The sequence below is a fragment of the Silene latifolia genome, chromosome X, assembly GCF_048544455.1.
Source record: "Silene latifolia isolate original U9 population chromosome X, ASM4854445v1, whole genome shotgun sequence".
Classification (NCBI taxonomy): domain Eukaryota; kingdom Viridiplantae; phylum Streptophyta; class Magnoliopsida; order Caryophyllales; family Caryophyllaceae; genus Silene; species Silene latifolia.
In genome coordinates, this window is record NC_133537.1 from 23,407,022 (window position 1) to 23,428,880 (window position 21,859).

General features: G+C 39.7%; 1 non-coding gene across 1 annotated transcript; it reads right to left on the reverse strand.

Annotated features, from left to right (window-relative positions):
• Positions 1-12,667: 12,667 nt before the first annotated feature.
• On the reverse strand, positions 12,668-12,774 carry LOC141625155 (small nucleolar RNA R71). Its single transcript, XR_012534951.1, has one exon. It is a non-coding gene; the product is annotated as a small nucleolar RNA R71 (small nucleolar RNA).
• Positions 12,775-21,859: the final 9,085 nt, after the last annotated feature.

The following is a 21,859-nucleotide window of genomic DNA, read 5'->3' on the forward strand; positions in this document are numbered from 1 at the left end:
CATCCTAAAACCACTCGATCGAGAAGAAGTGGCTCTCGATCGAGCAAATGGGCTCTCGATCGAACAGAAATAGTTCTCGATCGAGCACTTCTCAGCGCGTAATTCCTCGCCGCGCACTGAACTTCAAACGGCTGCCATTTCTTCGTTACTTGGACAAATAGGGCGTGGTTGGTGGCGTTGGAAAGCTAAGAGGATAAGCTTTCACCTTCAACTGGAATCACCTTAATAGCTGTTGTAGAACTCGAGATATGGCTCTTACAAGCAGGAACTAGCAAATTGAAGCACTCTCTTGGCTCGCCTAACTTCCTTACTCCAATGCGCATCTCAAAATAGCTTCATTCCCGCTCCAAATTCACTCTTCCTCCAAATGCATGCTAAAAGGATGGTAAAAGGCTTGATTTCACTACTTTTGGGTTCATTCCTGCAAATAAGACAAAACAAACCAAAGTAGCATATTCGGGGCATTTCGTAGCATAAAACCACGATAAAAGCATAGAAATACGTGCATAAAGTAGGCTAATAAGACTATATAAAATGCACGTATCAAATCTCCCCAAACCAAACCTTTACTCGTCCCCGAGTAAACTAAAATGCAACTAAAGGAACGGAAAAAGATAACTCAGAGCTAGCTATAAATGCCCACTTAAGCCAATTTAATGCAAGCAAACTAACACCTATAGCAAATAGTCAAATGCAAACGAGTTGTAAGATGTCTATAATAAAGCTGAACCGTCGACCTTGCAAGACCTTTAAAATCGGACTCTCACGGGTCACTCTTCTCTCATGAAGCAAAGGGTAAGCATATATATGTAAGAGAGAAAGAAAAATAGTCGCTCACCTAAACTACGACTCACATAAACATGCATGCAACTAATATGATAAACAATTCTAGCTACCGTACATACATTCCAACCAAACAAGGTCCTGTCACAGCCGAGGGCTTACAAAAATATGGTAAAGTGAGGCAATGGGTAGGAAAAGGCAAAACATTTATGGGAATGTGGAGGTATAGGTGATCAAGCTAGTACCTAAACAGAACCATATGACAACATTCATTTCCAACTCAATTATAGAATAAAGCACATGCCCTTCAATTGGCACAAAATCTCACCAAACCAAACTGAACATACTCCTCAAATAATGTAAGATAGAACATAGGAGCAGAAACCGTCAACAACCAAACAAAATCTTTTTTTCTTTCTTTCTTTTGTTTTCATTCTTTTTTTCCGGTTTCTTCATTTTTTCACATCATTTTTTTTTTGATTTTTTTTCTTTTCTTCAACCTCCGTCTTTTCATAAATTACCAACTCCAATTCAACAGAATACAGGCCAAACTTGATACAATAGACAAAATACCGCAGAAACAATCTAAACTAGCTTGACAAGGCAGGCTAAATTTGGATGTAGCTAAGGGTCAACTGGCAAATTTGGCTAATGTGGAGTTTATGGGTAAAAATGAAAGAAAGGGAATTTGTAAGCACCTCCCTGCATGTGACACCAACCACTAACCCGAATGTATGACGGCAAAAAGCAATTGAATTTCATATATGTGCAAATTGATGATACATGTTATGCAAGGAGTAACTACTCACAATTCTACATGAAACTGGTCATAAATGACACCAGTTTATACGGCTCTAAATCTTAGAAATTATAAGTAGGTTGCCAAAATTTCAGGTCAAGTCTATTCGTTCAGCTAAATTTTAACATTAACTCGTAGATTATGCAAAAGACAAAGCTAAAAGATAACAGTTTAATGCAAGGCTTAAGCAAAAAGACAATCGCAGTGCAATTTCATCATGGAAATCCACCGTTCCGACTCAACCTATATGCAAAAATAAACGTGAAATTTTTTGAATTTTTAACAATTTTCTGATTTTTATTGAATTTTTAATAAGAATAAACAACAATGCAAACTGAAAATTAAACGTGAAACAGAAATGCAATAAACAATATGCAGACACAGATATGGATGCATAACCTCCCCAAACCAAACCGTACAATGCCCCCATTGTACCAAAACATGGAAAGGAAATGCAAACTGAAGGAGAAAGAGAGTAAAAGCGAAAAAACTCACAAAAATGCGCGAATAAGGGGACGTCCCCAAACCGACCATGAAATGGGAGGTTGCTAAGGGCCCGGGAAACCGTCTCAGGAAGCTAATCCAAGTCAATTACACTCGATATCCGTCCAACAGTGGTCGATCGAGTGAGTGGCCATCCAAGAACTTCTCGATCGAATGGTGATGTGGCCGATCGAGTGAGTTTCTTCCTGCAGGTGGTCGATCGAGTGGAGTATCCGCTCGATCGAGAGGATTTGGCAGCACAAGTACTCGATCGAGTACTTCTCATCGTATTTCCTGCAAAAACGCAATGTAAACAGCCCGTAAACTAACTAGACAAGTAAACTGAGATAGTCTATGGTATAAAACCATTTATTACAACTGAAAGTAAATAAAAATGTAAAATTAAAATCGCCGGGTTGCCTCCCGGGTAGCGCTAGCTTCATCAGTCCCAGCTCGACCTTCTTTTTTTCGAGCCTCTCTAATGATCACAATCAAAAACAGCTCAAAGCGCGCGAGCAACTTTGTCAAATAGCTGCGCATGTGCTACACAACAGCATAAGTAGCACCAAAGTGGAATGCAGAAATAGGAAAAGAAACTAAACAACCGTTTGAGTCTAACAAATTTCCTATGTGAGCTCCTAAATTTATCCACATAATAAAGGAGCGCGGGAGCAACTGTCAATATATAGGGGTCCCGATTCAGATTAGCAATTTTGAGATGACATGTACGGTGAGAATTTGCTAAATTATGCGTCCACATATGAGGGGGTACAGCTTTGAAAAAGGAAGCATGAATAAGACGAGGCAATTTACAAATAATAATGAAATTACCGTTTACTACCTCAGGTTGATCACTCTTAATGACGGAATCATAGATAAAAGAATTCATTACCTCTTCCGTGCTAGGAGTAATTGTTGGGGTTGGTGTCCTTAACAGTTAGTGCAAGGACTTATAAATCTCTAAAAGGATCAAAGGGTATACTTTGTATCATAATCAGTTGATCCACGTTTATCAATAACGGTTGGCTTGCTAGATAAGTTTGACGTTATTGTCATACAGATGGCGGTGATCAACTGGTCCCTAAAAGTCACACCTATAGGATACGTCTTGAGTGATGTGACGGTATGAAAATACAATCATATAGATGCCAAATCTGACTAACCAGTTAGTCTGAGTTATTTGACTAATAATTAGTCTAAATGTGATGTTGAGATATTATATTTAATACGGATTAAATATCATGAGCTAAAGGCGAATTAACCAGTTAATTCGTAAAATTAAATATAAGCGTTTTATATTTAAATTAAATGTATATTGAATATAATTATACAATATTGTTTTGTCGGACATGTATTAATAATTCAACTAACCCGTATTATTAGTTGATGCCTTAATTTCCGATAACCGATAACAGTTTATAATTAAACCGCGTCGTATACACTTAGCAAGTTTTGGACCGGACCACGAGTTTAAGTGAAGAGGAAATGGAAGCCCATTTCTCTCTTACTCACTCGGTTTGGCCGAATGATACAAAGAGGGAGTCCCTCCTCTTTGTAACCGAATATTCATTTGACAAAAAGAATTAGGGTTTTTGGGAATTGTGCCTCCTGAATTCCGGATCTCACATCCAACATAACTCACAAAAACCATCCTCTCAATATTGCAAAGGCAATTAGAGGAATTGATCTAGCACAAGGGCATTACTCGGACTATCTTGGGTGCATCGTTTAGGAGGAGATTTGCTTTAATCTCTCATTGCCTTTTGCACTAGGACCGAAGGTTATTTCTACATCTTTATCGTCTTCATCATGTTTTTGTTTTATGACTATAAACTACATATAAATTTTACGTTATAATCCTATAAAGAAAGGGTTTTATACGGATCTAACCCTACAGTAATTACCGTCTCAGCTGCTTCTTCATCAACCTCCTTAGTGGAATCCATCCCGTAGATCGCAGCTTCGAGTGTATCCGACTCGGCTGTGAATAAGGGAGGTTCACCGTAACCTTCATCATCGTCAAACTCGTCATCCAATATGAACCCAAGTGACGAAGTTAAGCTCCCAATGGCCAACTCAGTCGATCGAGCAAAATACTCACTCGATCGACCAACTTCCTCCCGCAACTCACTCGATCGAGTAGCAAAATCACTCGATCGAGAACTATCCTCCTGCATTCCACTCGATCGAGTAAGAATACTACTCGATCGAGGGCTTCCTTCTGAAATTTCACTCGATCGACTAGTTTTAGTCACTCGATCGAGTGATTCTTCCTGCATAGGGGTGAAATCTTCGCGTGGGGTAGTGAAATATGATAGGAACTCGTCGTCTGAGTCATAGAGATCATCCTCAACATTGGGTAACACGGTTTTCTCATGGGAGAAACCGCTCTCAGCAAGGTATACCTCTTCTTCTTGCATCTCAGCTGCTAACTGAGCAATTTGTGACTCAAGCTCAAGGATTCGAGCGTCCATATGTTTATCACTCTCTTGCATTTTGAATACAAGCGTTCCCATTAAATATGTCAGCTCCGCGATCTCTTCTTCTTCCATCTCAGCTGCTAGCTGAGCAACTACAGCCTCGAGCTTATCAACTCGCGAGACGTATTCTTGTGCTTGGAATGCAAGTGTCTCCATCAAGGATTTCAGCTCCGCAATGTCTTCTTCTCGTATATCAGGGGGATCTTGTTGCGGCGGCCATTGATAGGGTGGATGTGGCGGCACAACTACAGCTGCATTGTGCTCAGCAGAACCACATCTCCGTAGTGAGATCACCCTTTGTTCCATATAATGGGACATCGGTGATGGGTCAAAGGTACTCAAGCCTTCCCTTTGACTGTCTTTCACCTAGAACTGTCTAGGTAGTACCTGTAAGGCCTATCAAAACAGCACTCAAGGAAAAAGATTAAAACGGCCTCAAGGGAAAAATCCCTTGAGGCTAAAAACAGATAAAATTAAACAAATAAATAAATAGATTGCCTCCCCGGCAACGGCGCCAAAATTTGATGCGGTCGTTTCTACACCAAAAATAAAATACCTAAGTACAACTAACAGAAGTCAGCGGTAAGTAGGGTCGATCTCCACAGGGAGGCGGTGTACTATCTATTTGTCTATTTATCTGTCTAATGTCACGATGGGGGTTGAATTGATTGTGAACTAAACTAATAGGCGAGAGAGAGAAATAAGAGAAATTAACAGCAAGAGAGAAGGGAGTATGCTAGGAGTCGGTCCACCGTGGCAGCTATCAGATCTTATACTATCGGGAATATTAAGGCGATTAGACTATTGATAAGAAGAGCTATGGTCGTCACCTTTCGGTCCTTAAACCGCCCTAGAGCGTAAACAGCTTAACTTTCGCCCTCACTGCAATACCCTATCGTAATTAAGCAAGTCTTCCCTTCCAATCTTTCGATCTAGGTCGGGGTTAACTAAATTTATGGTCTCCTGCATGCATTCATTCGACCGGATAACAATTAAATTGCCTAATACAATTCCTATCGCAAGGCTAATCTATTTAATACAATTAAAACATTGCTACCACGGCTTCCCTAATCCTAACATACTAGGGGGAATTTAGCTAGACATAGGATTAATAAGAACAATAAATAAAAAGGGAGAGGGAATAATAACCATTAAATAAAAAGAGAGAAAGGAAGAGAGAATTACTGAATTAAAGAGATCCGGAAATGAACAGGAATAAAAGTAACAGTGTATAGAGAAAAGGAGAAGTGCAACGTGATCCTTGGATGATTACAAATGACATCCTAACTCCTATTTATAAGAAAACAGGAGTATAATTAAACCTAATGACGGAAAATAACTAAAAAGCCCAGCCCGTCAGCAAAATCCACTCGATCGAGTAACTAAATCACTCGATCGAGCAAAGGCATAAAAGGAACTGGTTGATCGAAAGGAAAAATAGTCGATCGAGTACTTATTCATCCTAAAACCACTCGATCGAGAAGAAGTGGCTCTCGATCGAGCAAATGGGCTCTCGATCGAACAGAAATAGTTCTCGATCGAGCACTTCTCAGCGCGTAATTCCTGCTTCGCGCACTGAACTTCAAACGGCTGCCATTTCTTCGTTACTTGGACAAATAGGGCGTGGTTGGTGGCGTTGGAAAGCTAAGAGGATAAGCTTTCACCTTCAACTGGAATCACCTTAATAGCTGTTGTAGAACTCGAGATATGGCTCTTACAAGCAGGAACTAGCAAATTGAAGCACTCTCTTGGCTCGCCTAACTTCCTTACTCCAATGCGCATCTCAAAATAGCTTCATTCCCGCTCCAAATTCACTCTTCCTCCAAATGCATGCTAAAAGGATGGTAAAAGGCTTGATTTCACTACTTTTGGGTTCATTCCTGCAAATAAGACAAAACAAACTAAAGTAGCATATTCGGGGCATTTCGTAGCATAAAACCACGATAAAAGCATAGAAATACGTGCATAAAGTAGGCTAATAAGACTATATAAAATGCACGTATCACAATCGAACCACGTGCTTCCTATAAGCCAAAGCTAATTGTATCTTGGTCCAATTATCTTTCATCAGCACAAAGTAAGCTGACTTGGTCAAACGATCAACTATAACCCATATCATGTTATTACCCTGTTGACGCTTCGGCAAACCCAAGATAAAATCCATAGAAATGGACTCCCACTTCCACTTAGGTACCTCAAGAGACTGAATCTTACCTTGTGGTCGTCGCTGCTCCCGTTTAACTCTCTGACATGTCAAACAACGAGCCACAAACTCTGCTGTTTCTTTCTTCATCCCAGGCCACCAGAAAGTCTTCTTCAAATCCTTATATAGCTTGTCACCACCTGGATGTACCGAATATGAAGTACAATGAGCCTCTGTCATGATTATCTTCTTCAACTCCTCATCACTAAGAACACACCATCTCCCATCAAATCTCACACTGCCATCTGTATGAATAGAGAATCTAGACACTGTCCCTTTCTTTACTCCAGCTCTCCACTTCTGAATCTTAGGATCCAACACCTGTTTCCTACGAATATCATCATAAAGATCTGGCTCCACTGTCAAATCTCCCCTAGCATCCCCTCTCTGTATCATATGTATCCCCATCTTCCCCACCTCATCTCTCAACCTCATCAAAGACATAGTTGTGCAAAGAGAATGCACACTCTTCCTGCTTAAGGCATCTGGAACCACATTAGCTTTCCCTTCATGGTATATAATATCCATGTCATAATCCCCAATCAGCTTCATCCACCTCCTCTGTCTCATGTTCAACTCCTTTTGAGTGAAGATGTACTTGAGACTCTTGTGATCTGTAAACACCTTAAAGGTCACCTCATATAGGTAGTGCCTCCAAATCTTGAGAGCAAACACAACCGCACCCAACTCTAGATCTTGCGTCGGGTAGTTCTCCTCATAAAGCTTCAGCTGCCTAGAAGCATAGGCAATCAATTTCCCATTCTACATCAACACACAACCCAACCCATTCTTTGAAGCATATGTGTACACCTCAAAGTTCTCACTCCCTTCAGGTAATGCCAATATTGGAGATGTGGTCAAACGCTCCGTTAATGTTTGGAACGCCGTCTCAAAATTTCATCCCAGCGAAACCTATTCTCTTTCCTGATCAAAGCTGTCATCGGTCTAGCTATCTTAGAAAAATCCTTGACGAACCGTCGATAGTACCCAGCTAAACCCAAGAAACTCCCGATCTCAGCCACATTCCTCGGTGCTTCCCACTTAGTAACTGCCTCAATCTTTGTGGGATCTACAGCAACACCCTTATTTGAAATCACATGCCCCAAAAAAGCAACTTCCTCTAACCAAAACTCACACTTGGACAACTTTCCATACAGCTGATTGTCTCGCAAAGTCTGCAACACTAGCCTCAAATGCTCCTCCTGCTCCTCCTTAGTCTTAGAAAAGACTAAGATATCATCTATAAAGACCACCACATACCAATCCAAGAACTGACTGAAGACCCGGTTCATCAAATCCATAAACACTGCTGGTGCATTAGACAGCCCAAACGGCATCACAACATACTCATAATGACCGTACCTCGATGTAAAAGTTGTATTTGGTATGTCCTCCTCCCGGATCTTCATCTGATGGTAGCCCGACCTCAAATCGATCTTAGAGAAAACCGTTGCACCGTTCAATTGATCAGACAAATCATCTATCCTCGACAAAGGATACTTATTCTTCACTGTAACTTTGTTCAGCTCTCTATAATCGACGCACAACCTCAAGCTCCCATCTTTCTTTTTCACAAACAACACTGGTGCTCCCCACGGTGATACACTAGGTCTAATGTATCCCTTCTCGATCAGATTATCCAGCTGTTTCTTCAGCTCCTCTAACTCCTTAGGACCCATACGGTATGGTGCCTTAGAGATTGGCCCCGTCCCCGGTTTCAACTCAACACTGAAATCTATCTCCCTCTTCGGCGGCAATCCCGGTATGTCCTCTAGAAAGACATCTGGAAACTCTCCCACCACTGGTATCTGCTCAACTGTCGGACTCTCCATACGATGATCCCTCACATGAAATAAGATCAACGGACACCCCTTCCTCAGATAAGACTGCAAGGTCACTCCTGCAATCAACTTAACTTTGGGTTTGACAACAAACTCACGATAAGACACACTAATCCCCTTAGGACCTCTCAGAGAAACACTCTTTTGATGACAATCTATCTTAGCCTTGTACTTTCCCAACCAATCCATCCCAACTATCATCTCAAAACCATCTAAAGGAAACTCTAACAAGTCTGCAGGTAGGTCAACTTGCCCAACTATCATAGAAACACCTCTATACAACAGACCACAAGATACAGACTCACCCGACGGTATAAAAACTTCTTCTTTTACAGACTCATACTCACTGAAACCCAACCGCTTAGCATGACTCGAAGATACAAACGACTGTGACGCCCCCGAATCAAACAAAACAAAGGTAAAGACTCCATTAACAAGAAAAGTACCGGTGATAACGTGAGCATCATCCTCAGCTGATTTCTTCTCCATCATAAACAGCTTACCACTGGTCTTCTGCCCACCTCCCTGGACAGTGCTAGCTGAAGTAGTCGGCTTAACTGCCGACCCCTGGTTGTTGTTCGTCATTGGCTTCTGATATGAATTACCGCCATTGCGGTTAGCCCCACCATTGTTGTTACTGTGACCACCCCGGTTATTCCACGATCCAGCCGGCCTGTTACTAGCGTAACTCTGCGAAGGACCCTGAGAAAAACTCCCCTGTGACGGTCTCTGGAAACTCCCACCCACAACACTGGTGCACTCATGCCTCTTGTGGCCCATACCGCCACAATTATAACAAGCTATCCCTCAACTACTGTTACTACCACCACGGCCACACCCGTAAGAAGCTCCATTACTAAACCCTGAACCTGAAGAGTACACTCTCACCTGGTTATGACCACCCCTCTTGTACTGGAGTGACAACCACCCTCACTCTCAGCCTTTCTCTTTTCAGAAACTCTCTCCTTGGTCATCTCTACCATCCTCTCAGCCGTCCCAGCTCGCTCATATACCTCATTAACATCTGTAAGGACCCCCACCGGTAACTTCTCCATAATCTTGGGTGTCAACCCCTTCTCAAACCTCAATGCCAAGTTCTCTTGGTTCAGCCCCATGTCCTCAGCATACCTCGATTTCTCATTAAACTTATGGTAATACTCAACAACGGTCATGTCAGACGTCATTTTAAAATCATCAAACTCCTCCCTCAGCTTGCTACGCACATGTTCAGGTACAAACTCTCTCCTCATAGCTTTCTTAAACTCATCCCACGGTATAGCAGGTAACCCCTGTTTCACATACAACTCCAAACCACTCCCCATAACCTTATCCCACCACTCACCGGCAGCTTCCCTCGGGTAGAACGCAGCTTGTTCCACCTTCAACTCCTCCGGGCAATGAACTAGATTGAGAATATTCTCCATCTCTCTATGCCAATTATCCAGCAGAATTGGCGCCCTTGTACCCAAGTACTCTTTAGGATTAAACCACGCAATATGCACACTGATCTTAGAGTGATCAGGTTTCTCTTCCTTATCCTTCCCAACCCTCTTCAAAGCCTGAGTGAGAGTATCTTGGTGCTCCAACATCTTCACTATCTCATAAATGCTCATGTTTTCAGCCCTAGCATACAAAGCGGTTCTTTTCGGCGGCATCTTGTAACTATATAACAAAAGATAAACATAAACACACAGCCCATATCACAAAATACTAATCTGGCCTGTACAGCACCTGCTCGATCGAGTGTCACCACCCACTCGATTGAATTGAGGTCACTCGATCGAGTTCCCTGCCTTACTCAATCGAGTGCCACAAAAATAGAATCTGACCAAAAAGCTCCCTAAGACGTACTCGATCGAGCCAATCACCCACTCGATCGAGTTGACCCCACTCGATCGAGTTGTCTATCCTGCTCGATCGAGTGCCCCAGAAACAGACTACTGTCCAAAGATCACAAAACCAACTACTCGATCGAGTTGGCCCCACTCGATCGAGTGCCCCCCCCCCCCTCCTTGATCGAGTCATGCAGACTCGTACACTACCCGCATGCTCTTACTCAAACTTTCAGCTATTATACTTTCATACAAATGACAACCAACAACACACACACACACACACACACATATATATATATATATATATATATATATATATATATATATATATATATATATATATATATATATATATATATATATATATATATATATATATATATATATATATATACATATATACATAGGTCATTTTATACTCAAACAAGGACAACTTCCTTTCGTATTTCTAATATGCCACATTATAAATCAATTATCATGCTTTCAACCAACAACATATAAAATCACATCATCATCATCTTTCTCTACACATTCCCCATTCTCCTGATACATACATCCACCCCGATTCATACCACACGTTTCTATGTAGTTACACAATTCACAAGATAAACACATAGCGATCCCGACTCATATCCCATGGTGACCGGTTCAAAATTGTAGGGCGAGTTCGCGACTTTAGGACGTCTCCCAAGTCTTTTCATTAGCTCCTACAACTCCTACCCCGGGTTCATTTTAGTTTGACTCCTTATATTCATTAGGTTCATTGGTTACAGGTTTCAAGATCGTCGCTCTGATACCACTTTGTAACACCCCCATACTCCAAGTGCCTTACTAGGACCACTTAAGGCATGAAAGTGCTACCATCTCGGTTTCCCGAGGCAATGATAATCAAAAGACAATAAGGAAACATACTTAAAAGTAAATAACGTTTAAAGTTATTACATGCCAACTCCAAAACTGTTAAAACGAAATACAAGGTTCTCAAAACTGTCTACTATCAAAACTATAACATGTTTGACAGAGCGGAAGACTTCTAAACTGCAACGTGGTGACTCATCCCAGCTATCCCATACGCATCATCTCATACCTACTCAATAACTGCTCACCACCCCCGAATGGATCACCACAGTTTTTAAAACATTTAAACGGGGTCAGTACTAATTACACTAAATTAATAGCTGCAATAAAACGATTATACAAACAACTCAATTCCAACATCTCAGTCACCACAACTCCACCCTATCTCCACATATTTGACTACACACTGAAGTGTGTAGTCCTACCAGAGTACCCGTCGCAACAAGTACTCCACACCGCCAGTGGGGGACCGCAGTCGTTCCCACCTAAGCCCCGCTCATCTTATCCGAGCGATAACCCAAGTCCATTAATTTGCACATCCCCTCCTGTGGCGAGTTCGACACAAGGCGAAACTAGGTCGTGAAGCCACTCCCGCAAGTGACTCCACTCAGCCAGGGATGCACCCCGAAGATCACAGACAGTTATACGATAATCACAATACTTATACCAACAATCACCAAATCAGAATCCAATACGATAATTACTCAATCAATAACAACATCAATACCAACAAAGCTATGTAACTAATACTGAGTAGGGAAACCCTACCTGAAATGCAACACCACAGACGGTCTTAGCAGCTAATCAGAATCTTTCCTCTACGAAACCTCCTCCTATAACAAATATACATACAATTACCACCACATGCATACTAATCACCCAAAACCCCCAAAATCACCCAATTAGGGTTTTAAACAAACTCAAAGAAACTCAACATAAATGGTACAAGGAACTTACCCTCGACACGACGATCGCAACGATATAAAGAATAAGGTGACCCGACGAACGTAGCCTTGGGGATTTGCTAATGATGTGATGAAAGCAACTTACATAACTCTTCTTCTTCTCAATTAGGTTTTTAGAATGTTAAAAAAGATTTAAGAAAAGTGACGGTCATCTTTATATATTAATCTCGCATCATTAACAAAACCCGTCAAAACTCAGCCCGTAAACTCACTTACTCGTACTCGATCGAGTAAGGCACTTACTCGATCGAGTGCCCCTTACTCGATCGAGTACCCAACTAATTACTCGATCGAGTACCCTACAGGCAGTCTACTGTTTTGCATCAAAAACTACTTACTCGATAGAGTAAGCCCCACTCGATAGAGTACCCAAAGACCCATAAAACCATAGTATTACACTTTCTTCCGCAGAGAACTAATAAATTGAGAGGAAAGATTACAGGTTTCAAGCAAACGCCAGATGAGAACTTTTATGAAGCATGGAACCGGTTCAAGAAACTGGTGCGGTCCCTTCCTCATCACGGTTTCGATCAATGGTTTTTATGCAACCAGTTCTATAATGGGTTGTATGACGATCACCGTGCTATTTTGGATGCTGCATCCAATGGTCGATTCCAAAAGAATAACGATGATGACAAAGTTTGGGGAATCATAGAGGATATGGCTACCTATTGTGCTGAATATGGGAACCCAAGAGGAGGAATTAGAACAGTTTCTTCTGTTGATAGTGCAGTTGTGGCTCAGCTGGAAGCCATGAATGCCAGGTTTGACAATTTGGAGTTACAGAATGCGGGAGATCAACAGACGGTTCACTTGTTGACTATACAAGAAACTGTCTCACGTGAGAGATGTGGAGGAGATGACGGTCACTCTGCTATAGCATGTCTAGCTGACAAGGAGCAGGTTTATGCTTTTCAACAATATAGGCAAGGGGGCTCCTATTATAACAATCAAGCTAGAGTTCATCCTAACTTGGGATGGACTAGTCAGAATGTCTTGAATCCTACACCTCCACCGCAGAAACAACAAGTCTATATACCACCTCACAAAGCTCAACAACAAGGCTTTCAAAAGCCTCCATCTTTTCCACCGCCGCAACAAGGTGCTTCTTCTAGTGGCGTAAGTGATATGGCCGAGTTGAAGTCGATGATTCAATCATTGACAATTCAACTGCAGAAAAGTGACCAACAGAAAGATGAATCTATCAAGTCACTTGAGTTACAAATAGCTCAACTCGCCACCAATCAAGCTTCAAGGCAACCGGGTCATTTACCGTCCCAACCTGACAAAAAACATCATGAGACGGTAAATTTAATTAATCTGACTTGTGGTCTTTCCTATGAGGGACCTAAAATGCCGTCTACAAGTGATAAATCAGAACCGGAAGTGGAAATTACTGCTCATGAACAGTCGTCCTTTGATGAAAACTTGCTGAATCCGAAGAAAGTCCTCGATCGACTGATATCAGGTGGTCGATCGAGAGGAAAAGCTGAGGAAATTACTCGATCGAATGGTTCTGATGTTCGATCGAGTACTGTTGAAATAAGAACTTTCGATCGAGTGGGTAATAGTACTCGATTGAGTGGAATTGATGAAGAAGTTACTCGATCGAAGGAAAAGCATGCTCGATCGAGTAGAAATGAAGCTGATCGTGTTGATTCTTTGGCAAAAAGAAATGAGGGTTTAGAAATTCCCATCACGGTCCCTTTCCCGAGGCGATTGCAGAACAGGAAGGCTGAACAACAGTTTGGTAAGTTCGCTGAAATTTTAAAAAGCCTTCACGTTAGCGTTCCTTTCGTCGAATTGCTAACCCAGGTACCCTCTTATATGAAATTCATGAAAGAAATATTAACGCGTAAGAGGCATATAAATGATCATGAAACGGTAGCTTTGACTGAAGTGGGCTCTGCCCTAATTCAAAATAAGACACCACCCAAACTGTCTGACCCGGGTAGTTTTTCTATTCCATGCCATATAGGGACCCATTTGATTGATAATGCGTTATGTGATCTGGGAGCTAGTGTGAGTGTCCTACCATTGTCTCTCGCAAAGAGACTGGGTTTGACCAAATTTCACTGTACCAACATGACTATGCAGATGGTCGACCGTACTTTATCACGGCCCCTAGGTGTCTTAGAGGACATACCTGTAAAGATTGGAAAATTCTTTATTCCCGTTGACTTTGTAGTCATAGACATCCCCGAAGATTCTTACACTCCTATCATATTAGGACGACCATTCTTATATACTGCTCGCGCAGTGATAGATGTCGGGGGGAAGACTCTTACTTTTCAGGTAGGTGATGAGGAGCTGATTTTTTATCAGTCTAATGTTCATAAGGCCCCTATGCAGGTTCAACCTTGCAATGCTCTACCCTCTATAGACCCTGACACAGACCTTCCAATGGATAATATTGAGTCGTGTGCTGCGATTTTAATACCTCCGCCTCGGACTGAGAGAGATATGGAGGACCATTCTGTCATTTCTGTTATTGCAAGTTTATACGGAATGGATATTGGAGATTCCGGTGATGAAGGTACAAGGACATTACAGCTCGCCGCCAAGGAAGATGCCAAGGAAAAAGATCATGAACGAGAAAAGAAAGACAAAGGAAAGAAGAAAGTGAAGGCGTATGTGGACGCGAACTATTCTTCTTCAACCAGTTCAAGTTCATGGAGATCTAAGAGGACGGTCCGCGATGCTGAAGAGACCTCCTCCAGTCAGAAGCCCTCTTTTGGGCTGCTGAAGTGTTTCAAAAGATAAACGGGAAATGTCCAGTTGTAAAAACAATATGTAATTTCAAGTTTTGTTAGACATTTTTAATTGCTTTTTAGACATTAGCGTAGTTAGTTTTAAATAGCGTAAGACCGAATATAGACTGCGTATTGTGAATTTGGTATTTTCGGGAAGTATTTTTCTATGTTGTTATGCAGGTTTGGGGAAGATATATTACATTGGGATGTGTGCCAAAGGAAAAGACCTCGATCGAGTACTTTTTGTACTCGATCGAGCAAAATGCCCAGGTAAAGCCTTCGATCGAGTAAACAAGAGTACTCAATCGAAATGTCCTTTTTTATGGTTCCTCGATCGAGTTGTCATGTACTCGATGGAGAAGAAAAGAGGAGCTAAAGTCCTCGATCAAACAATCTGCTGTTTTCGATCGAGTAGAATTCAAGGAGGAGAAGGAAGCCTTCGATCGAATAACTTCAAAGGCCTCGATCGAACACTATGGTGAGAAATGTTCTCGGTCGAGTGGTTGATAATCACTCGATCGAGTGACAGTGTTGATAATACGCAAGGGAGTAATCTTTTCCCTTACTTTATTTCATTTCTTCAACCTTTCCTTCATCCTTATTTTTGCGATAAAACCCTTATTTCACCCCAAATCTCCATTTTTCTTCCCTTTTTACCAAATTAATTACCCACAAATTGTTTCTTGCAATAATTTTGACCATTGCCCCTTATTTCCCTCCTTAATTTTCGTGTTTTTAGTGGGATTTTCAGCGAATTAGGGTTTGCGAAAATCGGGTTTTCATCCGATTATTTTGTGCTTATTTGTCGATTTTAATTGCAATTTCTCTTGGGTATTTCATCAAGTACGTTCCTTCTCTTAATCCTTAGTGTTTCATTGCGTTCTTATGCTTGATTATTGACATTAGGGTTTCGAATTTTCGATTTTGGGGGAAAATTCGTGTTTGATTTCTTGTTTTTAATTGAGGAACTTACTTTGATTAATAGGATGGATAGTAGCTCTATTTCCGCCTCTAGTTCTACTACTGCTCTATCTGTTACTGAGACGGTGGTCCCTGCTGCCACCACCGTCACTACCCCCGCTGTTACTCCTGCTGTCACTGTTACAGCCGCTGCTAGTGCCTCTGTACCGTCCTTGGTGCCGACCGCTACTGTGTCGACACTCTCCGTCACAGTTATGTCCTTTGCCCTTGTCCAGAGATCGGTTTCTGGTCGCGCTCCTGGACTAGCTGCTTCCGCCCTTGTTACTGCTGCTGCATCAGCTTCACAAGGGGGAAAGGGTGAGGGTTCTAAAGCTACTTCCCGTTCCGCCGCTAGGTTCGTGGCCGATGACTCTTTAGATTCTCTTACTGAGTATCCACAGGTACAATTTATTAACTCGCTTCATCGTACTCGTTTCATGCATCTTATGGACTGTGACATTACCTTTACACATTTTTTGTGTCGTTCTTCATTGGACAAATTGGGGATTTTAGAACCCGTGGCTGAATTATTAAACGGGACTGGGATGACGGGTTTGACCACGATGAGAGCGCTCACATATGAGCAAGTGACCCTAGAATTCTTTAGCTCTTTTACTTTCTCATCCGCTGCTTATGACACTGGCCCGGGGAGCTCTTGTATTTCATTTCGACTATTTAACCAAACCTTCACTTGGACCTTAGCTGCGTTTGGGAGGAGGTTAGGTTTGACTTGTCATGACCCTTAGGAAGATCCTGTCTTTACTTTGGCCCACTCTTGCACAGACTCCCTTTGACCAGAGGAAGGTGGCTCACGTCCATCTTCCCCCAGCCCGTTACTTTCTTCGTCTCCTCGAGGAGACGATCTTTGGTCGCCACGAGCCTAACAACGTTGAGTTGTCTATTTTAGCGAGCTATTTAAACATTGATAGTGCTGGCCTCTTCGTTCTTAACATTGCTTATCTGACAGCTTAACATTTTAACGTTGTTGGGCAGAAGAGGAAGGGCACGATTTCCTGTGGTGGGTTGGCATCCCACATTGCCCGTAGCCTCTTCACTGACTTCCTCCATGGCCTGACACATGTAGATAAGAATGTGTACATTGACATTAACGCCATGTTGGCGATGTTTTGGTTAGCAAAGGACCAACGGACTTGGAATATCTGTGGTTCCGAGTCAGTGACCTTACCTTTTCCCGACCTATCCCGTCTTTCACCTTTGACCACTGTGTCGGGTAGGTTGCCTCCACCTCCACCTTCTTACCTCCTTACACTTGCTCCTACCGCTTCTAAGAAGTGGAAGAGACCTGAGACCGGAGAGGGGTCCATACTGACTCAGGCTAGGCAGACGTCCACGTCCACGCCTACGCCTACCCCGACCCCTATTCCTACCCCTTCAGTCCCTCAGCCGGTCCTACCGGTTAACTTTATTTCTCCTCCACCCTTTGAGGCGCCCGAGGTCATGGACCAAGGGCGTCGTGATGGTTTGTTTCTTGATATGTGCAGGAGAGTGGCTCGTATAGAGCGGGATCAGGCACTTGCCTTGTTTCCTTTATATAATATCATATGATGAGGAGACGTCCTATTCCTGAGGGCTGGCCACACCCTTCTTTCTACCGGTACCCGGCGGAGAGGTACCCGCAAACTGAGAGTGAGGAGGACACTGTTGAGAGGGAGGAGAGGGTCAGAGCTGACCTTACTGCTGGAGGTCGACAGAGGAGAAGAAAGGACGAGAGAGACCCCGACTTTTATTTATTTTTCTCCTCCTTTTATTTATTTATTTCATTCATTTATTGGTTGTACTTATCCCGTTCCCTATATATTCTGCTGGTGTATGCTGGTCCGTCTTGGTTTGGGGGAGGGTATTGCATCCTTTGAGTCTGCATTTGCATTTGTTTTTGTATTCACGTTTATTTTCTGCTTGCATTGGTTTTTTAATTTCATAAATAATAAAAAATCACAAAAAAAAATAGAAAAATTAAAAAATATTTCACATTTATTTTTGCATATAGGTCAAGTCGGAATGGTAGATTTCTGTGATGATTTTGCACTATAATTTGTCATTTCGCTTAAGCCTTGCAATAGACTGTCATTTTATTAGCTTTGTCATGCGTATAGTCTACGAGTTAATGTTAAAAATACAGCTGAACATATAAACTTGACCTGAAAAAAATTGGCAACCTACTTAAAATATCTAAGTTTTTAGAGCCGTATAACTGGTGTCATTTATGACCAGTTCATGTAGGAATTAAGAGTAGTATACTCCTTGCATAACATGTTCACTAATTTGCACTTTTATGAAATTCGATTGCTTTTTGTTTGCATACATTCAGGTTTGTGGTCGGTGTCACATGCAGGGAGGCGCTTGTAAATTTTCTCTTTCTTTCATTTTCACCCATTTAGCTCCACATTAGCCAAACTTAGCCTTTTTGACCCATTAACTGCACCCAAATTAAGCCTGCCTGTCAAGCTAGTTTAGTGTGTTTATGTGGTATATTTTTCGTCGATGCGAGTTGGTTTGTTTTATATTGTTTGGATTTGGTGGAAAAGAAAAGGAAGAAGGATGTGAAATTAAAAAAAAATTGAAAAATGGAAAGAAAAAAGAAAGAAAAACGTGAGCAGCAAAGAAAAGAAAAAAAAAAAAGAAAAAGAAAAAACAACAGACCGTGTGAAAAAATTAGAAAAGTTTGTGTTTGTGACGGTCTTACTCCTATGCTTTACTTATATCTTTTGAGGAGTTGTGTTTGGTTGAGTGAGTTTATGTGCCAAATGAAGGGTACATGTGCTTAATTCTATAATTGGTTAAGAATCGGATATGGTTTTATAAGGTATCGTTAGGTAGCTAGCTTGACTATTGCCTCACAATCCCATAATTGTTCTGCCTTTTCTTATCCATCGCCTCACTAAATCATAACTTTTGTAAGCCCTCGGCTGTGACAGACATTGTTTGGTTGGAATGTATGTATGGTGATTAGAACTGTCTATCATTTTAGCTGCAAGCGTGTTATTGTTGGAGTAGTGTCCCCACAATGAGTGCGTTTACATATTAAATCTCGTAAAAGGAATATCAGGGATTTATCTTTTTATTTGTCAGCTGGTCATCGTTAATCGGTAATGATTGGCTGACTAGAGTTTGACATTACTGTCGTGTGACGGCGGTGATCAACTAATCCCTTTAGGTCACACCTATAAGATGATACCCAAATAGAATAAATTAATTGTTTGTATGAGATACGAGATAATTAATTCCTTGTATTATTTGACTTTTAATTAGTCACATAAATGTATTATTTGATGACGGGTTACGAACTCGGGACAAGGAGATTTATTATTCAATTATGTGATATTTAAATAATAAATGATTAGAATTTATTAATTAATTGTTAATTAATTAATTTTATACGATATGTGTATATGTTCTGAGGTGGAATTAATTAGCTATTAAATTTTACAAGAGGTTGTAAAATTAGCTAAATGGGTTAATATTGACACATTGTATGTTGTTAAAATGGTCTTATGATTACTTAATAGTTAAGTAGTCATTGGTAGTTAATTTATATTATTTAAGTGTTAAATAAATTAAATTAATATTTAATTATGTAAGATAATTAAATATAAGACTTATAAGTATTTGTGGGGCAAATATCGAAAACCAAAATGGACCAAAAGTAGTCCACATATACTGGTTTTTTGAGAACATCACAAGTGTCCTTTAGGTGGATTTTTCCATTTATAATTGTCCCCTCAAATTGCCTATAAATACCATTGAAACTCCACCATTTCTCTAGTTGGAAAAATTTGAAGAAAAATTTGTCTAGGTTCATATACACTACCTAAAGACCAAATTTTTCTTCATATTTTGTTCATCTTTTATATCAAAAACATATATAAATATTAACTAATAATATTATCAAAGTAATAATATTTATTAGTACATCAAATATACAAATAAACAAGGTTTACTACTACATATATCTAGTTAGTTTTTTTTTTTTTTTTTTTTGTTCAAACATATATCTAGTTAGTATTATAGTAGTATTTTGGGTTGATTCTTGGGTGCATCCTTAGGAGACCATCTTTTTGGTGGTTTGTTGTCTTGGAGGATCATCCATTTTCATAGCTCAAGAACAACATAAAGGAAGGAGTCCTTGAGTTGTGCCCAAAACTTACCTTATACAATGTAAGGATTTTCTTGTCTTAAGATGGTTTAATACCATCTTTTATACTTTTATTTGCATGCATATAGATTTAGACCATCTTAGATTAATTTATAATTTTAATATCATAAGATGAGTATTAATATGGTCTAAATAACTAACAAGTGGTATCAGAGCATTGTTAAATACATGCATGTTGTCTTAAGACGATTTTAGTAATTTATGAGATAAATTAATAAAACTGATATTATGTTACTAAAATTAGTTTTATCACATAATATGGTATTGCATGTAAATAATCTGGTCTTAGGATGATATGGGACGAAAATTTGATTTTTGTTAATTTTTTTCACTTTTTATAACTTAAAATGGCATAAAATTGAATAAAAATGCATTAAAATTAATTAAGAGTTAATTAAATTTGGTTGCATGTTAATTTTATGCATATTTATTTAGAAATAATCACATGCATGTTCTATTTATTAGATAAGTAGATACTTTAGATTAATGTGATTAATTTAGGTAGTTTATTGATTTTTATTTGATAAAAATTGGTAAATAATGGTTATTTTGTAAGTAAATATTGATTTAATTTTTGGGCTCGAAATTTTTGAATTTTTAGCTCCTGGAAATTGTTCCAAAATGTACAAAATTTTATTTTAAGTCATTTTAATTTTTATGGTTTGATTTAGAATTAAATCGTAAAAATTGTCGCTTTACCGATTAAATTGTGAAATCGTTTTAAATAAATTTTAAAAACAAAAATTTTCACTTTCATGGCATTTTTGGTGTAATACCAGAATGTTCATGGCTTTGAAATTTATTTTTCCATAAATTTTTAAATTAAATGGAATTTTTGTATGATAGTTGTGAATTATTATATCATTTTTGTCATAATTGTGTTTTAATTCCCATATAAATTCAAGATAATTGTTGAGAATAATTATTTTGATATTAGACCAGATTAGTATGATAAGTAAGCCATAAAATTGTTTTAAGAATTGGTTATGAATTTTTATTGGTAAAAATTCCGTCAAAGCAAGCTCAAATGATCGTTGTTGGTAAGTTAGACGATTTGGCATGTCATTTTCCATAATGCATTTTATTATTCATTTGGATGAATGTTTTTTTTTTTTTGCATTATAATTATGTAATTTTTCCTAATATGGCCATAGGTAGAAGTTGGTATTTCACGTAATGTAAGGGAATATCGACTTGTTTTGTAATTAATTGCGATTTCGTATCGCCTAATTTGTAATTAATTAATAGTTTTTATTTTAATTTTATTACAAATTGTATAATAGGATATTATTATGTAATTTAATTATTAGTAATTAGATGAAGCATCTAAAGAGGGAGTTTTCATGAAGACGGTGTTTTCGGAAAGGCGTTCCGAAATCCTAAAGAAGGAGGCCAATTTATGAAGACTCAAGGGACCAAGGAGTTGGTTTCCGAAGTTTAATAATTTTAGTTAATTAGATTAACTAGGTGACCATATTAGGACTTGTTTGTTTTAATTCTTATATGCATTCATGCCAAACCGTCACTACATGTTTTATTTTTATTGTTATCGATTTAATTGTCTAGCATTCACCAATTTAGTTCACTTAAAAGTGATAGACAATTAAATTGATAAGATCTCTCACATTTGTTTAAAATTGAGATTAAGCCTTACCAAATAATAGCACCTATGAATCCCTTCTTCATTAGAGGTAGGTTCGGATCACCGAGGTACACTCTTTTTAC